Below are 19907 nucleotides of genomic sequence, written 5' to 3'. Positions count from 1 at the left end.
ATTATCTTAATCTAGAAAATTATTTTACTCTGTCTCTTTGTGGATTCTGTAACTCCTGAATTCTTTCAGAGTCTTAATTTAATGTTGTTTCCAAGGGAAACTGGCATGAGCTCAGGCAATTTACTGGCTTTTCTCCACCATCTTGGCTCCTCCTCCTTGAAACCACTTTTAAATAACTCCTCAAATCAAGTTCTGGATTGGCAAAGCCAACAAAATGTCAGTGTAAGATATTTCTGTAGCATAGGAAAACTTAAGATGTTTGTAGCAGAGATCTGTGACCATAGGTTGGGAGTTGGACAGGAAAACATGCAGCAGCAGCATCAGTGGTGGGCCTTCTAGGAGTCTTTGACAGAAATAGCAGTTTTCAGACTTCTCAGTCCATAGATGATAATGGTGTGAGACAAGTGATCAGAAATAGATTACAGAAGATCATATGCTACCACTGGCTACAACATCTGGTGCTGCTTAGAAACCCTTTTTCTCCTGCACTGTTCTGGGTCACAGTTCCAGGGTGGAGATTGGCACTAGCTCTTGCTCTTGCAGAGGATCAGAGGCCTTTTCTGGTTAAAATCCAGAGGACAGATGAGAAAAGCAGTGATCATATCTTTTCTTTGATCACACCACTTTTGAATACCTAAAATTAAATTGCAGACCCCCAGAATTACCTATGAAAATAGGAGCATGAAAACGTCTGAAGCTTGGGCTTCCAAGAAGCAAAAAAAAGAGCCCAACTTTAATTCAAAGTTCAAAGTCAAGAAATGAGCCAGATATATGAGCAAACAACAAAAAAAGAACTTGACAATAAAGAGCTACTGTAGCATCAGAGAAGAGCAAGACATAAACTCAGAAAGAAACAAGAACATGAAAATAGCTACAAGCAAGTGCTGAAAGAGAAAATATGCAAATTGGCCACAATTCTAAAAAGAATTTCTGAAACAGTAAAAGAAAGAGATCAGAGTGGTAATGGAAAAAAATGAGGAAAGCAATGACAGTAATATGAGAAAATTATGAAAAGAGAATTAATAGTTTGGCAAAAGAGGAACAAAAATTCACTGAAAGAAAGAAGTCATTAAAAAGCAGAACTGGCCAAATGGGGGGAAAAGCTACAAAAGATTAGTGAACAAAGTAGTTTCTTAAAAAATTAAAATTAGGCAACTAGAAGCCAAAGACTCCATAAGATTTCAAAAAACACATATAACAGTTGAAATAATAGGAAAAAATGGAAAATGCATGAAGTTTCATTAAAAAAAATAAAACTTACATGGAAAATAGGTTTACAAGAGATAATTTAAGAATTACTTGGTTACCTGAAAGCTATGATAAAAGAAAGAGCCAAGACACCATATTTAAAGAATTATCAAGGAAAATTACATTGATATGTTAGATTCAGAAGGTAAAATAGAAATTGAAATAAGTCACTGATCATCTCTGGAAAGAGGTCCCAAAATGAAAAATTTCGTGAATATTCAAGCAAATCCAGAGTTCCCAGGTCAATAAGAAAATATTGCAAGCAGCCACAAAGAAACAATTGAAATATTGTGGACCCACTGTCAGAATCATACACTGTCAATATTCTGACAATAACTTCCCTTGGAATATGATACTCTAGAAGGTGAATAAACTGGGATTACAAGCAAGAATAACCTACTCCAAAAAACTGAATGTAATCCTTCAATCAAAAATAATAAATATGCAATGAAATAAGGAGTTTCAAGCATTCCTGATACAAATAACAGAGTTGAATGAAAAATTTGAAATTCAAATACAAGACTCAAGAGAAGCACAAAAAGGTAAACATGCAAGAGAAATCATAAGGGACTCGATAATGCTGAACTCTTTACATTCTTATATGAGAAAATGATACATGTGACACTTGGAAATTTATTATTACTAGGACAATTGGAAAGAGGCTACATATACAGAGGGGATGTGTGTAAGTCAGTTATGTTGGAATGATCTCTGAAAAAAATGAAAGGGGGAAAAGGATGATGAACTAAGAGAAGGGAAAAGGGAGAGGAAGAGTGGGGAAAATTATCTTGCAAAAAGTGAAGCATGTATAGAAGAGGTTATAAAGTGGCAAGGGAAAATAAGGGGAGGCATTAAGGCAAGGAATGTTTGATCTGCGATCTCTTCAGAATTGGTTCAAAATAGGAAGAATGCACACACGCGCGCACACACACACACACACACACACACACACACACACACACACACACACACTTAGTTAAGTATAGAAATATATCTTACCCAAAAGGGAAATAGGAGAGAAATGGGTTAAGAGAAAAGGAGGAGGGGGTGACAAAAGGGAGAATGAATTAAGGAGGCTATATTCAAAAATAGAGCTCTGAGGAAGGAGACAGAGTTGAAAGAGGGAGAGAGAAAGAGACACAGAGAGAGAGAGAGAGAGAGAGACAGAGAGAGAGAGAGAGAGAGAGAGAGAGAGAGACAGAGAGAGAGAGAGAGAGAGAGAGAGACAGAGAGAGAGAGAGAGAGAGAGAGAGAGAGAGAGAGAGAGAGAGAGAGTGAGAGAGAGAGAGAGTAGAAAATAGGACAGAGGGAAACACATAGTAATCATAATAGTGGAAGTGAATATGATGAACTTCCCCATAAAATGGAAACAAATAGTAGACTAGACTAGCAACCAGAATGCAACACTATATTGTTTAGTTACTTGAAACAAGAAGACACAGAGAGAGTTAAAAGTAAGTGGCTGAATCTGTCCACAACACTGTACACAGTAACAGCAATATTGTAAGATCAACAACTATGAATGACTTAGCTATTCTGAACAATACAATGATCTAAGACAGTCCCAAAGGACTCATGAAGAAAAAGGCTATTTGCCTTCAGAGAATGAACTGATGGCATCTGAATACAGATGGAAGCATTCTATTTTTCACTTTTTTTCTTCCCTTCCTTCTTTCCATACTTCCTTCCTTTTTCTCTTCCTTTCTTTGTTTCATTCTTTCATTCTTTCTCTTTCTTTCTTTCTTTCTTTCTTTCTTTCTTTCTTTCTTTCTTTCTTTCTTTCTTTCTTTCTTTGTTGTTTTCTTCCACAAAATTGTTAATATGAAAAAGTTTTAGATAATTACTTATGTATAATCTGTATCAGATTGCTTACTGTCATGGGAAATGAGGTGAGGAGGGAAGGAGAGATAAAATTTGGAAAGCAAAACAAAAAAAAAAGAATATTAAAAATTGTTTATATATGTAATTGGAGAAAATAAACTACTATTTATTTATTTGATTTATGTATGTATTTAATTTTAGTTTTCAACATTCACTTTTACAAAATCTTGAGTTCTAAGTTTCCCCTCTATCTCTCCTCATGCCTGCTCAAGACAGCAAGAAGTCTCATATAGGCTATATACGAACAATTATATTAATCGTGTCTCCACATTTGTAATGTGAAAGAAGAATCAGAACAAAAGAAAAAAAAAACATGAGAAAGAAAAAAAGAGAGAGAAAATTGCATTCTCTGATTTGCTTTCAGACTCCATATTTCTTTCTCTGGTTTTGGATAGCATTTTCTATTATGAATCTTTTGGAATTGTCTTAGATCATTGTATTGCTGAGAAAAGCTAAGCCTATTAAAGTTGGTCATCACACAATGTTGCTATTACTGTGTACAATATTCTCCTGGTTCTGCTCACTTTACTCAGCCTCAGTCCGTGTAAGTCTTTTCAGGTTTCCCTGAAGTCCACCTGCTCATCATTTCTTATGGAACAATAGTATTTCATTACATTCATATACCACAATTTGTTTTATCAATCCACAGTTGATGGGCATCCCCTCAGTTTCCAATTCTCTGCCCCCCAAAAAAGATCTGCTATAAATATTTTTGTACATGTGGGTCCTTTTCCCTTTTAAATGATCTCTTTGTAGTGAAGCCCTAAAAGTGGCATTTCTGGGTCAAAGGGTATGCACAGATTTATAGCCCTTTGGGCATAGTTCCAAGTTGCTCTCCAGGGTGGTTGGATCAGTCCACAACTCCACCAACAATGCAATAGTGTTCCAACTTTCCCACATCTTCTCCAACATTTATATTTTTCTTGTTTTGTCATGTTAGCCAATCTGACAGGTGTGCTGTGGTACCTCAGAGTTGCTTTAATTTGCATTTCTCTAATTAATAGTGATTTAGAGAATTTTTTCATATGTATATAGATAACTTTAATTTCTTCATATGAAAACTGCCTGTTCATATTCTTTGACCATTTATCAATTGGGAATTGGCTTGTATAATAAATTATTATTTAAAGAGTAAAGGGCTGGTGCTGAAGCTAATATGATTGAGCTAAACTAAAAAAAAAAAAAGCAGTTTTGGCAATCATGATCTCAGACAAGGCAAAATCAAACATACACCTAATTAAAAGGGATTGTCAAGGAAACTCCCTGCTACATGTTGCTGAAAGGTACCATAGTAAATGAAGTAATATAAAAATATTTACAGCCAGTTTCTCAAATAAGTAGGGCTCTTAATCAGATTTATATATAAAAAAACAAGGGCCATTTTCCAAATGATAAGTGGTCAAAACATATGATCATTTTCTGATGGTAAGGCAGTTTTCAGAAAAAGGAATCAAAGCTATCTATATTCATGTGAAAATGCTCTAAATCACTACTGATTTGAATAAAGTAAAACAATGTGATGTACCACCCTTCACCTCTCAGATATGACGAGTGCCAGAAGTGATGTAGGAAAATAGATACATTTGTGAACAGGTGGTGGAATTTTGAACAGTTTTTTTTAGAACAACTTTAAACTAAATGGAAAGGCTTATAAATGCATGAATACTTTTGGACCCAGGAATACCACTTCTAGGTCTGTATCCCAAAGAAAAAGGAAAAGGACTAATATCTTCAAAAATATTTATATCAGCTCTTTTCATGTTGGTAAAAATTCAGAAAGTGAGGGGATGTCTGTCAATTGGAGAACAGCTGGACAAGTTGTGGTATTTGTTTTTTTGACAGAACATTATTGTTCAATAAGAATGGAAAGTGAGATGATTTCAGAAAAACTTGGGAAGACCTATATAAAGTGATACAATGTTAAATGAGCAGAATCAGGAAACCATTGAACATAGTAACAGCAATATTGTGATGATCTTTGACTGTGAAAAACTTAATTACTCTAATAAATACTATTCAAGACAATTCAGAAGGAATAATGACAAAAATCGCTATCTACCCGCAGAGAAAGAACTGATGAACTCTGAATCCAAATCAAAGTATAATTTCCTACTTTTTAATTTTTTTCTTGCTTTCTTACAGCATGTTTAATATTAAAATGTTTTGCATGATTTTATATGTATAACAGCTATCATTTTGCTTGCTTTATCAGTGGATGGGGGAGGGATCTTAGAGAGGGAGAGAGTTTGGAATTCAAAATTTTAAAATGTGTTGAATCAATTATTGAATACAGTGTAAATTTTTTAAAATACAATAAAATGAAGGATTTTAGGTCAATGCCCTTGGTGCATTCTAGTTTGAAACCTGTAATTTCTTACATTTGCTTCTTTAAAAAATTATAAACACATATGTTCTACACTTTTTCACTATGCATAAAGTAAATGAATATATATGTTCTACAAAAATATACCCATGCAGAAAAAATACACATGGGTATATTAAAGTTGTTTTCCCATCTTGTTAGTATATTTGTTTTTTAGAAGAGTATACTCCTTTCCTATGGAATCTGAACTAGCATTTCATGAGGAGGGGAACAAAATATAAACAAATGAAAAGAAAAAATAGTAAAAGAACTTCCAAAAAATACTTTGATTCTTACATTAGAAAAAATTCCAAGACCATCCTCCTGCTATTCTTCCTCAATTCTCTGAGAAGATTCATGCCAATATCAATTGGCTAGAATCCTGTGAATCAAGGGTTATTAATGATTTAATTTCACATGGTCCCCACTGATAGTCTATTCCCCTTCTATTTAGCATTTTACTTATCCCCAGTTACATATAAAAAACAATTTTTAACACTTTTAAAACTTTGAGTTCCAAATGCTATCTATTCATTCCTCCCCACCCCATTGAGAAGGCAAGTATTTTGATATAGTGTGAGTCAGGTACCAAACATTGTGGAAGGAAGCAGAGACCTGGGGGTTTCCCAACAACAGTTTAAGTTTTTCATTGTATTTTTATTGGATAGCAGATATGAATAATATGAATATCAAAGGAATAGAGGTTACTGAGTGATGGAAGTAGGGGAAAATCCATGAAGTAATAACGTAGAACAAGGAGTATTGAGACTCCCTTACCTCAATCAGTGAGTAGACATGAATGATTGAAGATACATCCAATATTGGCAATATTGGCAAGGATGTCTCATTAGGGGACTGTCAGATTTCAGTTAAAGCTATAAGATGGAAGGAATGAGAAAAAAAAAATAGGACGGAGGGAAATTTCTTGTGTATGGAACAGATACTTTGGAGAGCACAGTAAAAGAGGTGAGTGATGTTTGATTGAAAATTTGCTGTAGGAAAATTTAGATAGTTAGAAATGAGGAATCAGGTCATAAAGGAGTGGTGAGTAGGGTTTGCATGATGATGTACAGGAGTTCAGAGTCCCTGGGATGCGAACAGTATGACCACAAGGGAGAATATTCATCACTGAGTGGAGGGCACCACACCCAAGGGATGTGAGAGATTAGACTGGAGACAAGTGCCCCATTAGATGGGGCAAAGGGTCAAATGGTCAGTTGGGAGGTGCCAATTCACAAGTTTATTTCCCTTCAGAGGCTGGAGATCAGTCAGGAAAGAGGCAAAACAAGAGATTAAACTAGAGCAGGGGAAAGAATTCCTGTTCCTAGTAAGATTTTCTCTTTCCTCAATGTATGTATTAGTAGGAGATGGAAAGCATAAAATTAGAGTTTGGTACCCTTTTCACCTGAGGTTTTCCACATCCCAGCTGGGAGACTGGCCTGGCAGGTAAAGGTGAAAGTTGTTTTATACTGCACAGAAGTCATTTCTTCAGGGTAGATGGAATACACCTGGCTCATTTCCTTGTAGCCTTTTCTCAAGAGACATGCTATGCCCAACATGAGGGCAAAGGCACCAGGATTACAAAGGAAAACAATTACATTGAAATATAATTATCTGTATGTATGTATATATATATATATATATATATATATATATATATATATATACACACATACACACACACACATAAGTTCACAGACCTTATGCTAATTGTAATTAGATCCCATGATTTTACGGATGAAGGAACTGGGCACTAAAAGGTAAAGTGAGTTGTCCAAGGTCATACATAGTTGTCAAATGAACTCTGGTCTTATGACTCATAATCTAGTACTATTTTTACCACAGCAGGAGAAATTCACAGCCTCAAGATAGCAGGGGCCATATGTTAAGGGGAGAAAACACTGGTATACCAATCAGCAGCCTGTCTGAGCAAGAAGTCTCCTTGACACACCACACTCCTGTTCCTGGCTCCCAGATGCTTTATATTCTCCTGTTCATGTTTGCTGCTAGTTTGCTCCTAGTTCATGACAGCTGCTTTGAATTCTCAACCAGAGCCCCTGCTTTGCCCCTCAGAGACTGAATTTTCACTTGAATATCAACCAACATTTGCCCATCTGTTTATTCTTGTTATTTAGGCCTTGGCCTGGATATGAATTAGTTTAAGGAAAGCCTTGCTAAATTGATGCTGATTCCTCAAAATGTGAATTATTTTAGCAGGGAAAGGAGTCAAATTTCTTCTTGTTGTAGATGTATTGCTCAAGTTGGAAAAAGATCTGATTTTTTTTTCTCTAGAGAAAAATCACTCAGTGGAAAAGGTGATGGTTACCACTAATTGGCCTTTTAGGCCCAGAAATTTTGAATGTAAGAAAAAAAAATATAATTTGATCTTTAACTAGGTCTTTGGGTCTCTGTGGGGTATTCAGCATTGTAAAGAAAACTTATTGTAAAGGAGAAAAGTAAATTTGTTCCTAGATAAGGAGTAGCTCTGCACTGGCAAAACAGTTTTCCAAAGCAGAAGCTCTATTACAGCCAGAAAAAAAGAGTAATAGATAATTACTGAATTCACTTAAAGTCCAGTCCTGAATTTCTCCACATCTATAGTTTCCTTCCATCATATAAACTAGTTTAGGAGAATTGGAAATGACTCAAGAGTATGCCACTTTTGCTAGTATTAAAGACCTAATTTACCTGCTTTAGGAATTTTTTATAGATACAACACTTTCATGGATGGAAGTGAAAATTAGTGCAAATGAATAACAGGCCAAGTCATATAAATCTTCACAACCAAGTGCTTTTATCTAAATTCCAGAGTTGTGTTTTCACTAGCATAGATAACTCCCTTCCACAGCCCTCAATGACTCTGAATCTCAGGGCTTGCAAGGTCTTCTGGGGGTAATGAGAAGTATATGACCAAGGCTGCTCAGCTGATATTGGTCAGTTGCCGGCTTTGAATCCACATCTTCCTAAATCAGAAGTTCCTGCTTCTTACTCCACCATGCTGTTTCTCACCCATGAGAATAACGATAATAAATTGAGGTGGCAATGGTGTGATCTCTCAGCTCCTAGGGCACTGCAGATTATTTTCCCAGAGGTAGGAAAAATATCTCTAATCCTGAGAAGCAGAAACAATATCACCCCTGGAATAATGATAATATTAGCTAGCATTTACAGAGCACCTTATTGTTTATAAGGAATTTGACAAATATTATCTTATTTTTATCCTTAGAACAGCCCTGGGCAGTAGGTGCTTTTTATTATCTCCATTTTACATATGAGGAAACTCAGGTAGTAAAAGGTTATGATTTTCTCAGATTTTCCAAACTAATTAGAGGTAGATTTGCACTCATTTCCTGATTTCAAGACCATTTCTCTATACTATGTACCACGTAGCTACCTTTGAGTTTTAGATCTCCCTCTATATGAATGAAGTTTCTTTCTGGAACTTTAACAGCAAGGAACATTGAAAAGTACAGCTTAGGTTAAATGATAAGGTCAGAAGTCAGAACATAAAGTTAAAAATTAGTGAGCAAAAAGAAAGTGAAGGCATTCTATTGTAGATCCTTCTTAAGAAGTTTAGCCATAAAAGGCAAGAGGGCTATATGATGATATCATTGACAGGTGATGATTTTTTTAAGGATGGGAGAGACATCAGAATGTCTCTAAGCAGTAGGGAAACAATCTGTAGAGAGTGCAATGTTAAAGATAGATGAGTGAGAATAATAGTGGGGGCAATCTGCTGGAGAAGATTGGATGAAATAGAAACACTTGCTCAAGTATAGGGGGTTGCATTGGCAAGGAGCAGGGTGCTCTCTTCATGTGATACAAAGGTGAAGGAGGACTTATTGGCTGGTATAAGATATGTGAGTGACATGAGATTAGAACAGAAAGACCATGTTGAATGGACATAATGCTGAAGATCAGCAAGGCAAAAATCGTGATATAGGGACCAAAGAGAGGAGGAGAATACAGAGTTGAACTGATTAATCAAGTGATTAAGATGGGTAAAGGAGGAGAGTGAGGCTAGCGCAAGGATGAAGACTTGGGAGAAAACTTGGGGCTGAGGCATTGGAGGTCATGGTATGGACAAAAGTAGAGTTAGGACCTAGAAAGTAAAAGAAGAGGTAGAAAGAAAATAGATTGTGATCAGATATGGGAATTTCAGAATTCATGAACATGTAGGTGATACATTTATGGACAATGGCAAAATCAAAAGCAAGACCAACTTTATGTGTGGTTGAGATAAGGTTGAGGAATAGATCATGCGCACTGAGTAAGTTGAGAAATAGGGAGGTTAGGGTATTTGAGGGGATAGACAGACAGATAGATAGATAGATAGATAGATAGATATCCCCTAGTATAAGGTAAAGAGATAAGAGTTGGGTTGGGGAGGAAAGATTGTGGACCTGGTACTGAATTCATTGTGGAAAGAAATCGAATAACCTTTGAATCTGTACACAACAGCTAACACAAGGATGATTATACATTGTAATTTATAATCAATGGAAAATTCTGGGAATAATTGGAATCACAGAATGTCAGAGCTGTAAGTGACTTCAGAGGCCATCAAAATTGATTAAAATAATATTTAAAATTTCAACTATAATATACCTGAAAAGTAATCAGCCATTTTTATTTTTCAAGACCTAGACAGTGTGTGTGTGTGTGTGTGTGTGTGTGTGTGTGTGTGTGTGTTCGTGGATCTATTTCTTGAAGCAGTCTATTCTACTTTCCCATGGTTCACTTTACTAGTTATACCACTCTACCTAAATTTGCCTCTTTGCACCTTCCACCCATATCCTAGTTCTACTCTCTATGGCTATATATTGTTGTTTTTTGTCCTTATTCAAAGCAAACCAATGGTATCATGGGGGTGGTGTCTTGATTGTACATGAATTGGATTTGAGTGAAGTAGAGTTGCATGAAGTCATTATCCTCAATCTCTCTTCCAGAGTCATTGAAGTCCTGTGGTGTGACAAAAGTCAAAGTGGCTGCCAATGGCGTGGGATGCAGTACATGACTTTGGTATCTTCAATTACTGATCAAGCTCCAAGTGTTTCACTGTGTTCACTTCAGCCACCTTGATGGCTGTTGGAACAAATTGTTCTTATCTGCACATTCTCCTAGAATAAAATTTCACATGCTTGGAGTAGGCATCCCCCTAACTCAGTGAAAGGTTTGAGACTTGTTGGTTGCCCTCAACCTGATTGAGCTAGTCTGTCAAGATGGTTTTACAAAAACGTAACTGTTGCAAATGTTACAGGTTCTTGGAGCCCCAGGTGAGAGCTGGGTGACAGGTGGACACCAAAGGTGGATAAGCAACCCTGAAAAGAGCTTGATGAGTCTTCACACCAGCATGCTAGTTCTGCCTGAACACCTCATAACCCTCTAAGGGGGTGGCTGAATAAGTTTAAAAGCTCTTTCACACAGCATTGATCCAAATGCATAAGGACAGCATGTCTTCATTCCAGGATTTTCTTCTTCAAGCTAGACAAAGGCTCTTGAACTTGTCCTCCTAGCACTAACTGGCATTTATAAAGTACTTTATGGTTTGCAAAATTCTTTACAACCATTATTTCATTTGACCTTTACAACACCCCAAATATATTACTTTTATCCAGCCTAAGATGGCATTAGGATTATTGACTTCAATATTATATTGTTATGTCATTTATAATGAGTTCATGGCCCATTAAACCCAGTACTGCCCGCACCCCAACATTCTTATATGATGTTGTCTAACACTTCTTCTACAAATTAGTATTAAAAGTTGTTTGTTTGTTGGGGTGGAAGCAGAAAAATAATTTATATTTATCCCTATTTTACACTTCATCTTGGACATCAAAATCAGAAATGTTAAGAACTTTTTGGATTGTGGGTCTGTTTTTGAGTGAGTATCAACCATCAAAATATTTGATAATCAAACATTCATTCCTTTATCCATATCATTGCTTAATAAACAAACAAATAACACAAATCCCTCAAGGATGCCACTGGGTACCTCCTTGGAAGAAAACATCAGAAAATGAACCACTATTCCTTATGTTCTGCCATTTCATCAATTAAATCAAGTAACATACTTCCTATTAATAATACATTTAAAAATTGGACTAGGAATTTAAGATAAGAACACTGTCCTATAATTTGTATACTACCCTCACTTCTCTTCTTTTGAAAAGGACAATATTTGTATTTCTCCAGACCTGCAAGACTTCATCCGTACTTTAGTATCTTTCAAGTATCACAAAGAAGAGGTGAAACCTGTATCTTTTAAGTTTTTTTCTGGCTATGCGAAATGTATTTCCATATTCACATTGTGAAAGATAACAAAGGCCAAATAATATAAAAATACTGAAGGGAAAAATAGTATGGTTCAATCTATATTTAGACTCCATCAGTTTTTCCCCCTTCTAGATGTTGATAGTATTTTTTCATCATGAGTGCTTTGGAATTGTCTTGGATCACTATATTGCTGAGAATAGCTGTCATTTGCAGTTCATCCTTGTAAAATATTGCTCTTACTGTGCACAGTGTTCTCTTCTTTTTGCTCATGCCACTCTTCATCAGCTTATGTAAGTCTTTACAGGTTTTTTCTGAAAGTATCTTGCTCATCATTCTTATAGCAGAATAGTATTCCTTGACATCCATATACAACTTGTTCAGCCAAACCCCAATTGATGGGCATCCTTTCAATTTCAAATTCTTTGATACCAGAAAAAGAGCTGCTATAAATATTTTTGTACAAATAGGTGCTTTTCTTGTCTTCTCTTTTGTTATCTCTCTGGGATACAGAATGAGTGGTGGAAATGCTGTGTCAATGGGCATACACAATTTTGTCATCCTTTAAGCATAGTTCTCAGTTGCTTAAAATTGGTTGTAGGGCAGAGCCAAGATGGTAGACTAAAAGAATGGACTTCCTTGAGCTCTCTCCCAAACCCCTCCAAATACCTGTAAAAATGATTCTCACCAATTCCAGAGCAACAGAACCCACAAAATGACAGAGTGAAAGAAATTCTGAGCCCAAGAGAACTGGGAAGGTCAAGAGGAAAGTTCTGTTGCACCAGTCTGAGAGGAGAATGTAGTCCAGCATGGGCCATACCAGCATAGCCGGGGGCACAGCAGGCCACAGGGGAATGAATCAATGGAAGATCTGGTGGTTTCCAGACTTCTCAACCCACGAACACCAAAGACAACTTAGAATGTCTGTAGGAAAGGTCTATTGGACCTGTGTGAGAGAGGAATGGTACAGTCCCAGCCTCAGAGTGGTGACAGCAACAGTGGTGGCAGTGGCTGTGCCTGCTTCCAGAGCTCTTGGCCCACTGACGGTGGAGGATTGAGTGGCTGATCAGAGGAGGATTGAAGGGATCTCTTTGCTGTGGCTGAGGCAGGATTCTTTTGCTTTACCCTGCTTGGATCTGGGTCATAGTCCTGGGTGGCCATCCTGAGATGAGGAAGATCACTGCTGTGGCAGAGTTTGTAGCAGTGGTAGAAAGGAAATGTTTATCACAGTTCCAAGACAGAAAGAGTGCTTGTGGTCACTTAGACCAGAGCACAGACCTCTCCTTTGATCATACAGCCTTGGAAGAATTGAAAATTTACAAGTCCCTAGAAATATCTCTGAAAAAAATCCACAAAACCCCCCAAAACCTTGGGACAGTATACCCTCCACACTGGAAGCAGAGGCCTACCTTAACAAAGAGCTAAAAAGTCAAGTAATTGGCTGGGGAAAATGAGCAAACAGTGGAAAAATCACAGAGTCTTACTTTGGTGACAAGATCAAAACATAAAACCAGAAGAAGACAAAAAAGTCAAAGCCCCTACATCCAAAACCTCCAAGAAAAATATGAATTGGTTGTAATCCATGGAAGCGAGTTTGGAAAGGACTTGGAAAATCAAAGAAGAGAAGTAGAGGAAAAATTAGGAAGAGAAATGATAATGATGCCAGAAAAACAAGAAAAAAAGAGTCAACTTGCTAAAGGAGACCCCAAAAATACCGAAGAAAATAATATCTTAAAAAACAGACTAACCCAAATGGCAAAAGAGGTCCTAAAAGGCAACAAGGATAAGAATGCCTTAAAAAACAGAATTGGCCAAATGGAAAAGGAGGTCCAAATGCTCACTGAAGAAAATAATTGCTTAAAAATTAGAATGGAGCAAATGGAAACTAATGACTTTATGAGAAATCAGAAATTATAAAACAAAATCAAATGAATAAAAAATTAGAAGAGAATGAGAAATATCTCATTGGAAAAACCACTTGACTGGAAAATAGATCCAGGAGAGTTAATTCAAAAATTACTGGAGTACCGCAAAGCCATGGTCAAAAAAGTGCCTAGACATCATCTTTCAAGAAATTATCAAGGAAAACTGACCTGATATTCAAAAAGCAGAGAGGAAAACAGATACTGAAAGAATCCACCTATCACCTCCTGAAAGACATCCCAAAAGGAAGACTCCTAGGAATATTGTAGCCAAATTGCAGAATTCCCAAGTCAAGGAGAAAATATTGCAAGCAGCATGAAAGAAACAATTCAAGTACTGTGGAAACACAATCAGGATAACACAAGATCTAGCAGCTTCTACATTAAGGAACTGGAGAGCTTGGAATATGATATTCTGGAGGTCAAAGGAGCTAGGATTAAAACCAAGAATCACCTACCCTGCAAAACTGAGTATAAAACTTCAGGGGGAAAATGGCCATTCAATGAGATATTGGACTTTCAATCCTTCTCGATGAAAAGACCAGAGCTGAATAGAAATTTGACTTTCAAATACAAGATTCAAGAGAAGCATGGAAAGGTAAACATGAAAAAGAAATCATAAGAGACTGACTAAAGTTGAATTGTTTACATTCCTACATGAAAAGATGATATTTGTAACTCATGATACCTTCCTCAGTTTAGGGTAGCCAGAGTGAATATATGCATGCATGTGTGTATGTATGTATGTATATATATATATATATATATATATATATATATATACATATATATATATATATATATATATATATATATATATGTAGACAGAGGGAACAGAGTAAGTTGAATATGAAAAGATAACTAAAAAGTAAAATTAAGGGGAGAGAAGAATGTACTGGGAAAAGGAAAAGGGGAGAGGGAGAATGTAGTAAATTATCTCACATAAAGAGGCAAGAAAATGATTTTACAACAGAGGGGAAGAGGGGGAATGTGAGTGGGAATGAGTGAACCTTACTCTCATCAGACTTGCCTTAAGAAGGGAATAACATACACACACAATTGGGTATGGACATCTATGTTACCCTACAGAGAAGTAGGGGAGAGGTGATAAGAGAGGGAGGGATAACAGAAGGGAGGCAAATGGGAGGAGTGGGTAATCAAAAACAAACACTTTTTAGGAGGGACAGGGTCAAAGGACAGAATACAATAAGTGGGTGGTGGGAAAGAATGGAAGGAAATATTGTTAGTCTTTTACAACATGGCTGTTATGGAAGTGTTTTGCATGACTACTCATGTATAACCTATATGGAATTGCTGGCTTTCTCAATGAGAGTGGGGAAGGGGAGGGAGAAGGTAGAGAATGTGTAACTCAAAATTTTAAAAACAGTTGTTAAAAATTGTCTTTACATGCAAGTGGGCAATAAGGTGTAAAGGCAATGGGGCATAGAAATCTATCTTGGCAGAATCGGTGTTCCAGGATACTCTGCAGTGGTACCATCAGGTTAAGGTGAATCAGGGGCCATAGCTCAGGTGGCCCTGGGCCAGGCTCCATTCCACTGAGTCCCATATGTCCTGAGCCCTGGCTTCTGAATCAGCCCTGGGATTTGCCTCCACCAATGGCACAGCCTCCTACCCTGACGGTCTCTGCCTGGCTCAGAGGCAGGCCCTGCCTGGCCCTAGGTGACTCCTGAGCAGCCTGACCCCTTCTGGGGCCAGGCCCGGTGTCCCCGCCCAGCTCAGCTCTCTGGCTACATCCCTCTGGCCTGATGTCCTCCACCCTGGAGCCTCCATGGCTAATAAGGTCCCAGGCATCCTAGGACTCCAAATGGGCCAAGAAGCAGGACTCACTGCTGCAGGTCACAGACTGCAATGCAGCCCGGATCAAAAAGCAGCTCTTCCCCCTTGGCATTTCTTCACTGGGCAATTCTAGCCTGGCTCTTTCTGGGTCCTAGATGCCCCGTTCTAATCCTGAAGGGGAACTGCCTCATCAGGTCTGGGCCCTGGTCCACCTCCCCTCCCCCCCCACCCCCCAGGGCCAAGGTTGGAAAGACTTCTGCTTCTCCTTGTCCACGTGGGATGAAATCACCACTCTTAGGAGCCAGCTCCAGACCCAGGCTCAGGTGACAGTGCTGACGAGTCAGGCCATATGGAGCCTGGTGGAAGACTGGGAGCTCAGAGATGTCAGATTGATGATCTAGAAGAGGAGCTGGGCTAGCTGCAAGGGGGCCCCGAAGGGTGAACCAGACTGGAGCAAATAATAGAAGACCTGAATTCAGAGAAGCACAGCCTACATCTACATCTGCAGGCCAATACCTGGGAAGTCAGATTGATGGCCCTCTTGTGCCAGGAGCAGCAGGATGATAGCCAGCTGCTGTAGGAAGAGTATGAGACCTTTCAAGGGAAGCTGAATCTTCTGCAGGACCAGCTGGGCCAACAGCAGGAGTTATCATTGAGAGAGTTGGCTAAGGTCAGGCCAACTCAGGGGCAGAACTAGAAGGTGCTGGAGCAGGTATAGAGTGATCAGGAAAGTCACAGCCTGGTGGTGGATGCTGCCAGGGTAGAAGCCCGGGATGTTTATTGGGAGATATATCTTGTCAGGGCCATTATGTGCTCTTTACAGGCCCAGATGCAAGTGAGGGGATACCGCACTCCAGCCAGATTCTGCAATCTCTAGCCCTCACGTGAAACTCCCAGACAGTGACAGCAGCTGGGATGTACCTTGTCAAGAGACAGACATGCCAGCCAACCTCCAGAGCAACATCAAGTCTAGCACCAAATCCACCATGGAGCCCAGCATGTTCAGGCCTCCAGTGAAGAGCCCCTAGATATTTGAACAGTTGAGCAAGGCACCCAAGTGTTTCAATAATCCGGCTAGCAGCTTCTGTGTGGGTGTAAGATCCACCCACAGCCAGCACCGAGAAAGCTGCCAGCATGCTGGGAAAGCACAGGTTCTTTTAATCTGCTTTAATAAGGAAAGCAAGGTTGAAGGGGTTGACAAGATTACTTTAATTCAGCATACAGACAGCATTCACTTATTTCAGGGGAAAAAGCCAGCACCCTGAACTTCAGAACAAAATACAAATTACAAACATCAACAGACAGACTCAATACAATTCATAGTTATCAACATCAAGGTTCAGCCTGGCAGCTCAGAACAAGGGCTGGCCCAGAGTCATGATCACCACCACTGCTGCAGGTAGAGCTCCTAAGAACAGACAGCCAACCCCTGGTTTTTATATCTTTTTCAGCGTCAGGGGTGAGTCACACATGCGACTCACCCACGTGACCTAGAATTGTCGCAAAGAGGCGGACTTAAACCAACATGGTCTGAAAGCCTCTGATCTCCCAAACATATAAACTAGGCCATCTCTGGAGTTAGCCCCACCTTAGCTGCCAATCCACACCCACTAAGGTTTTACACCTAATAGGGGTTTGGGCCTGGGGCTTAGCACCTAGTAAGACTCAATCAAAGACACTGAATTAGTCAAAGGAAACAAAGGCCAAACTCTTCAACGGCACTTGTTGAACTAAGTGCTAAGGAGCCCATTTTGATTACCAACACACCAAGCTGCTCCTTAGTAACCCCTGAATGGGCTGGCCAGCACTCCATGCTTTGGCTTGCTATAGGACAAAGGAAAGCCCTCTGGGCAGAGGGAAGCAGGTATATTAGGTTGCAGTTATTGGTCTTGGGGTTTGATCCTCTGGTGTCTAAATAAATGCTATACTTCCTTTACCTTCCATCTAAAGTCTCTTATACTTTGTGATTCTGAACTATGTGGACATATTCATGTTCATCTTCAAGGTCATGAATATTGCCTTACTAATACAATTTCCTAAAGGATAAAACAAAAGAGCCTAGACAACACAATATTTTTGTATTATTCTTCTGTATTTTTGTGTGTTTTGGGGGAAAATGAATAGTGAGAATTGGAAATGTGTTTGATTTTGCAAAGGAGAGAACTTAAATCATGTAGTATCACTTGTGTCATTCCTCTGGATGTCATTTGTTTCCAAGGCTTCCCTCTTGTTTGGGAAAAGAGATGAACAATACGTGCTTCCCTAGAGGACACAGACCCACATCATCACTTGGAGAAGGTATCAGGCCCATTAATGGAACAAATCCACCCACTATGTGGAAAACAGCAAGACTAAATTCTCACCAGCCATCTCTAGAGCCAACATGGAACAGAGAAGGCCCCCACCTGACTTCCTGCTGATAATGGATGCTATAGTTCAAGGCTAGTACTTCTGAAGGTTAAGAATCCAGGATCCCAGTCCCAAGAGCAGGACAACATTCACCCTGAGTGGTAACACAAGTGCCCCTGCAAGTCATGCCTTCTGAAGAGTGTTTTCTTTCTCAGGCTCAGCTAACCATCAAACTTTGTGGAGAAGAGGCAGAACCTGGGGCTACTCAGTTAGCTCAGGGAAGGAATGAGATGGGGCGAGAGGCAGCTCAGATGCTAACTTGAACAGGATCAGAACAAAGGACATGAAATGGACACGATAAAAATTGAGGTAAATGAAATGAATACTATGTAGAGTGTGTAAATGTTCTGCCACCAATGAAGGTGGGCTGTTGGTGGTTTAAGCAAGGACCCACAATGGCTCCTCAGAAATGTCCAAGACCTGGGTCTGGCTACCACCAACATCCATGGAAACACCATGGAAAATCTGACCCTGTGTGAATGCAGACTTCTCATTCTTCTTAAATACTAAGTATTGGCCCTGGTCAGAAACAGGACACCAGGCTGCAGGGACCAGCTGTCTGCTCTGGTGCACTGGGAAGGGGACACCAAACAGTTACAGCCAATGATTTACTATGGCCAGGTTAGATAAGCTGCTTTTGGCCAGCCACCCTTTCAGCTAGAAATTGGCCTCAGTGAATAGTTAGGATAAGACAGAAGAAGATTTTCTTTTTTCAAAAATTCAGTGGACAGAATTATGAAAATACCAGGTGGCCAGCCCACTTTAAACTAGCCTCTTCCTTACTGAAGCTTGGACACTTTTTAGCGTGTTGAAAAGGAGGAGCCATAGAATGACTGTTTGTTAAGCCTACTCCTGTCTAACAAGGGCACTAGGCATCTGCATCTATTTCATGTGCCCAGCATTACCCAAGTAATAATCACTAACTCCAAGTCACAATATTTCATATCTAGTGCTTTTTTCTGTTAAACCAAACTATAAGTAAGAGTTTTTGAAAAATTTAAAATATTATTTTTTCTAATATTTATGTAGCACTATAAAATTTTCAAAGCACCTTGGATATATTATATCTTTTGATTATTAAAACGACCCTGTGAGGAAATGGTCATTACAATCCCTGATTTATTTATGGGGAAACTGAAGCCAAAATGCTAAGTGACTAACTAGGGTTGCATAGCTAGTTACTATTAGAGATCATTCATAGTATATTCTATAAAGCCTTAATAATTTAGCAAGCATAGAATTTTATTCAGTTTGTCTTTATGTCTATTAACTCTCCAAATCTTTGGTGGAAAGCCTAATAATGGGGTCAGAATTAGTATCTCTGGCAATCATATGTGGAAAGTTAACAGCAGCTCTGGACACAAGAGTATTGTGACTGGAGGAGTGGAGGGTTGGAGGCAAGACGTTTTCTATTTCTCATCAGAATCCTAGCTTTCTTTGTTGTTTCCCATCATCCCCACTTTTTGAAGTTATCCCTAATATTAACCATTGGATTTTTTTTGGAAAATGTCTTCTCAGTGACCTTCTTTCAAAATTATGTAGTAGAGGGTGTTTGTCTTCATCTTCCTCCTGCCTACTTCTCTGCATCACTTATTTTCCTCTTTCTGCTCCTGATCCTCTACAATATTAGATACTCAGCATTTTTATATTTCCCTCTGAATTCCAAAATTTCTCCTTGTTAAACTACTCATCCAAGATGAAGCCTAATAAGTTCTCCAATGTTTCCCCTTCATCTTCTTACCACCTTTCATTCTCATACTTACCATTTTCTAAAAAAATAAAATCACAACTAGACATTGAGATGAAGTCATTCTAACTGAAAATTAATTCACATTAAGTTACAAATGAGGGCCTGCTGACTTGAAATATTAACTTTCTTGGGCATATTGGCAGTTTCAAAGGGGAGCTTTCAATCCAAATGAATAGCTTTACATTAGTGAAATTTCATATAAAAATCATTTAGGAAGATGGAAATCTTCCTGTAATTTTGACAATTTATATTAAAGGGGAAG

Source organism: Trichosurus vulpecula, chromosome 1, assembly GCF_011100635.1.
Source record: "Trichosurus vulpecula isolate mTriVul1 chromosome 1, mTriVul1.pri, whole genome shotgun sequence".
Taxonomy (NCBI): Eukaryota; Metazoa; Chordata; class Mammalia; order Diprotodontia; family Phalangeridae; genus Trichosurus; species Trichosurus vulpecula.
The sequence above is the reverse complement of the archived record's forward strand: the minus strand, read 5'-3'. Positions refer to the sequence as shown.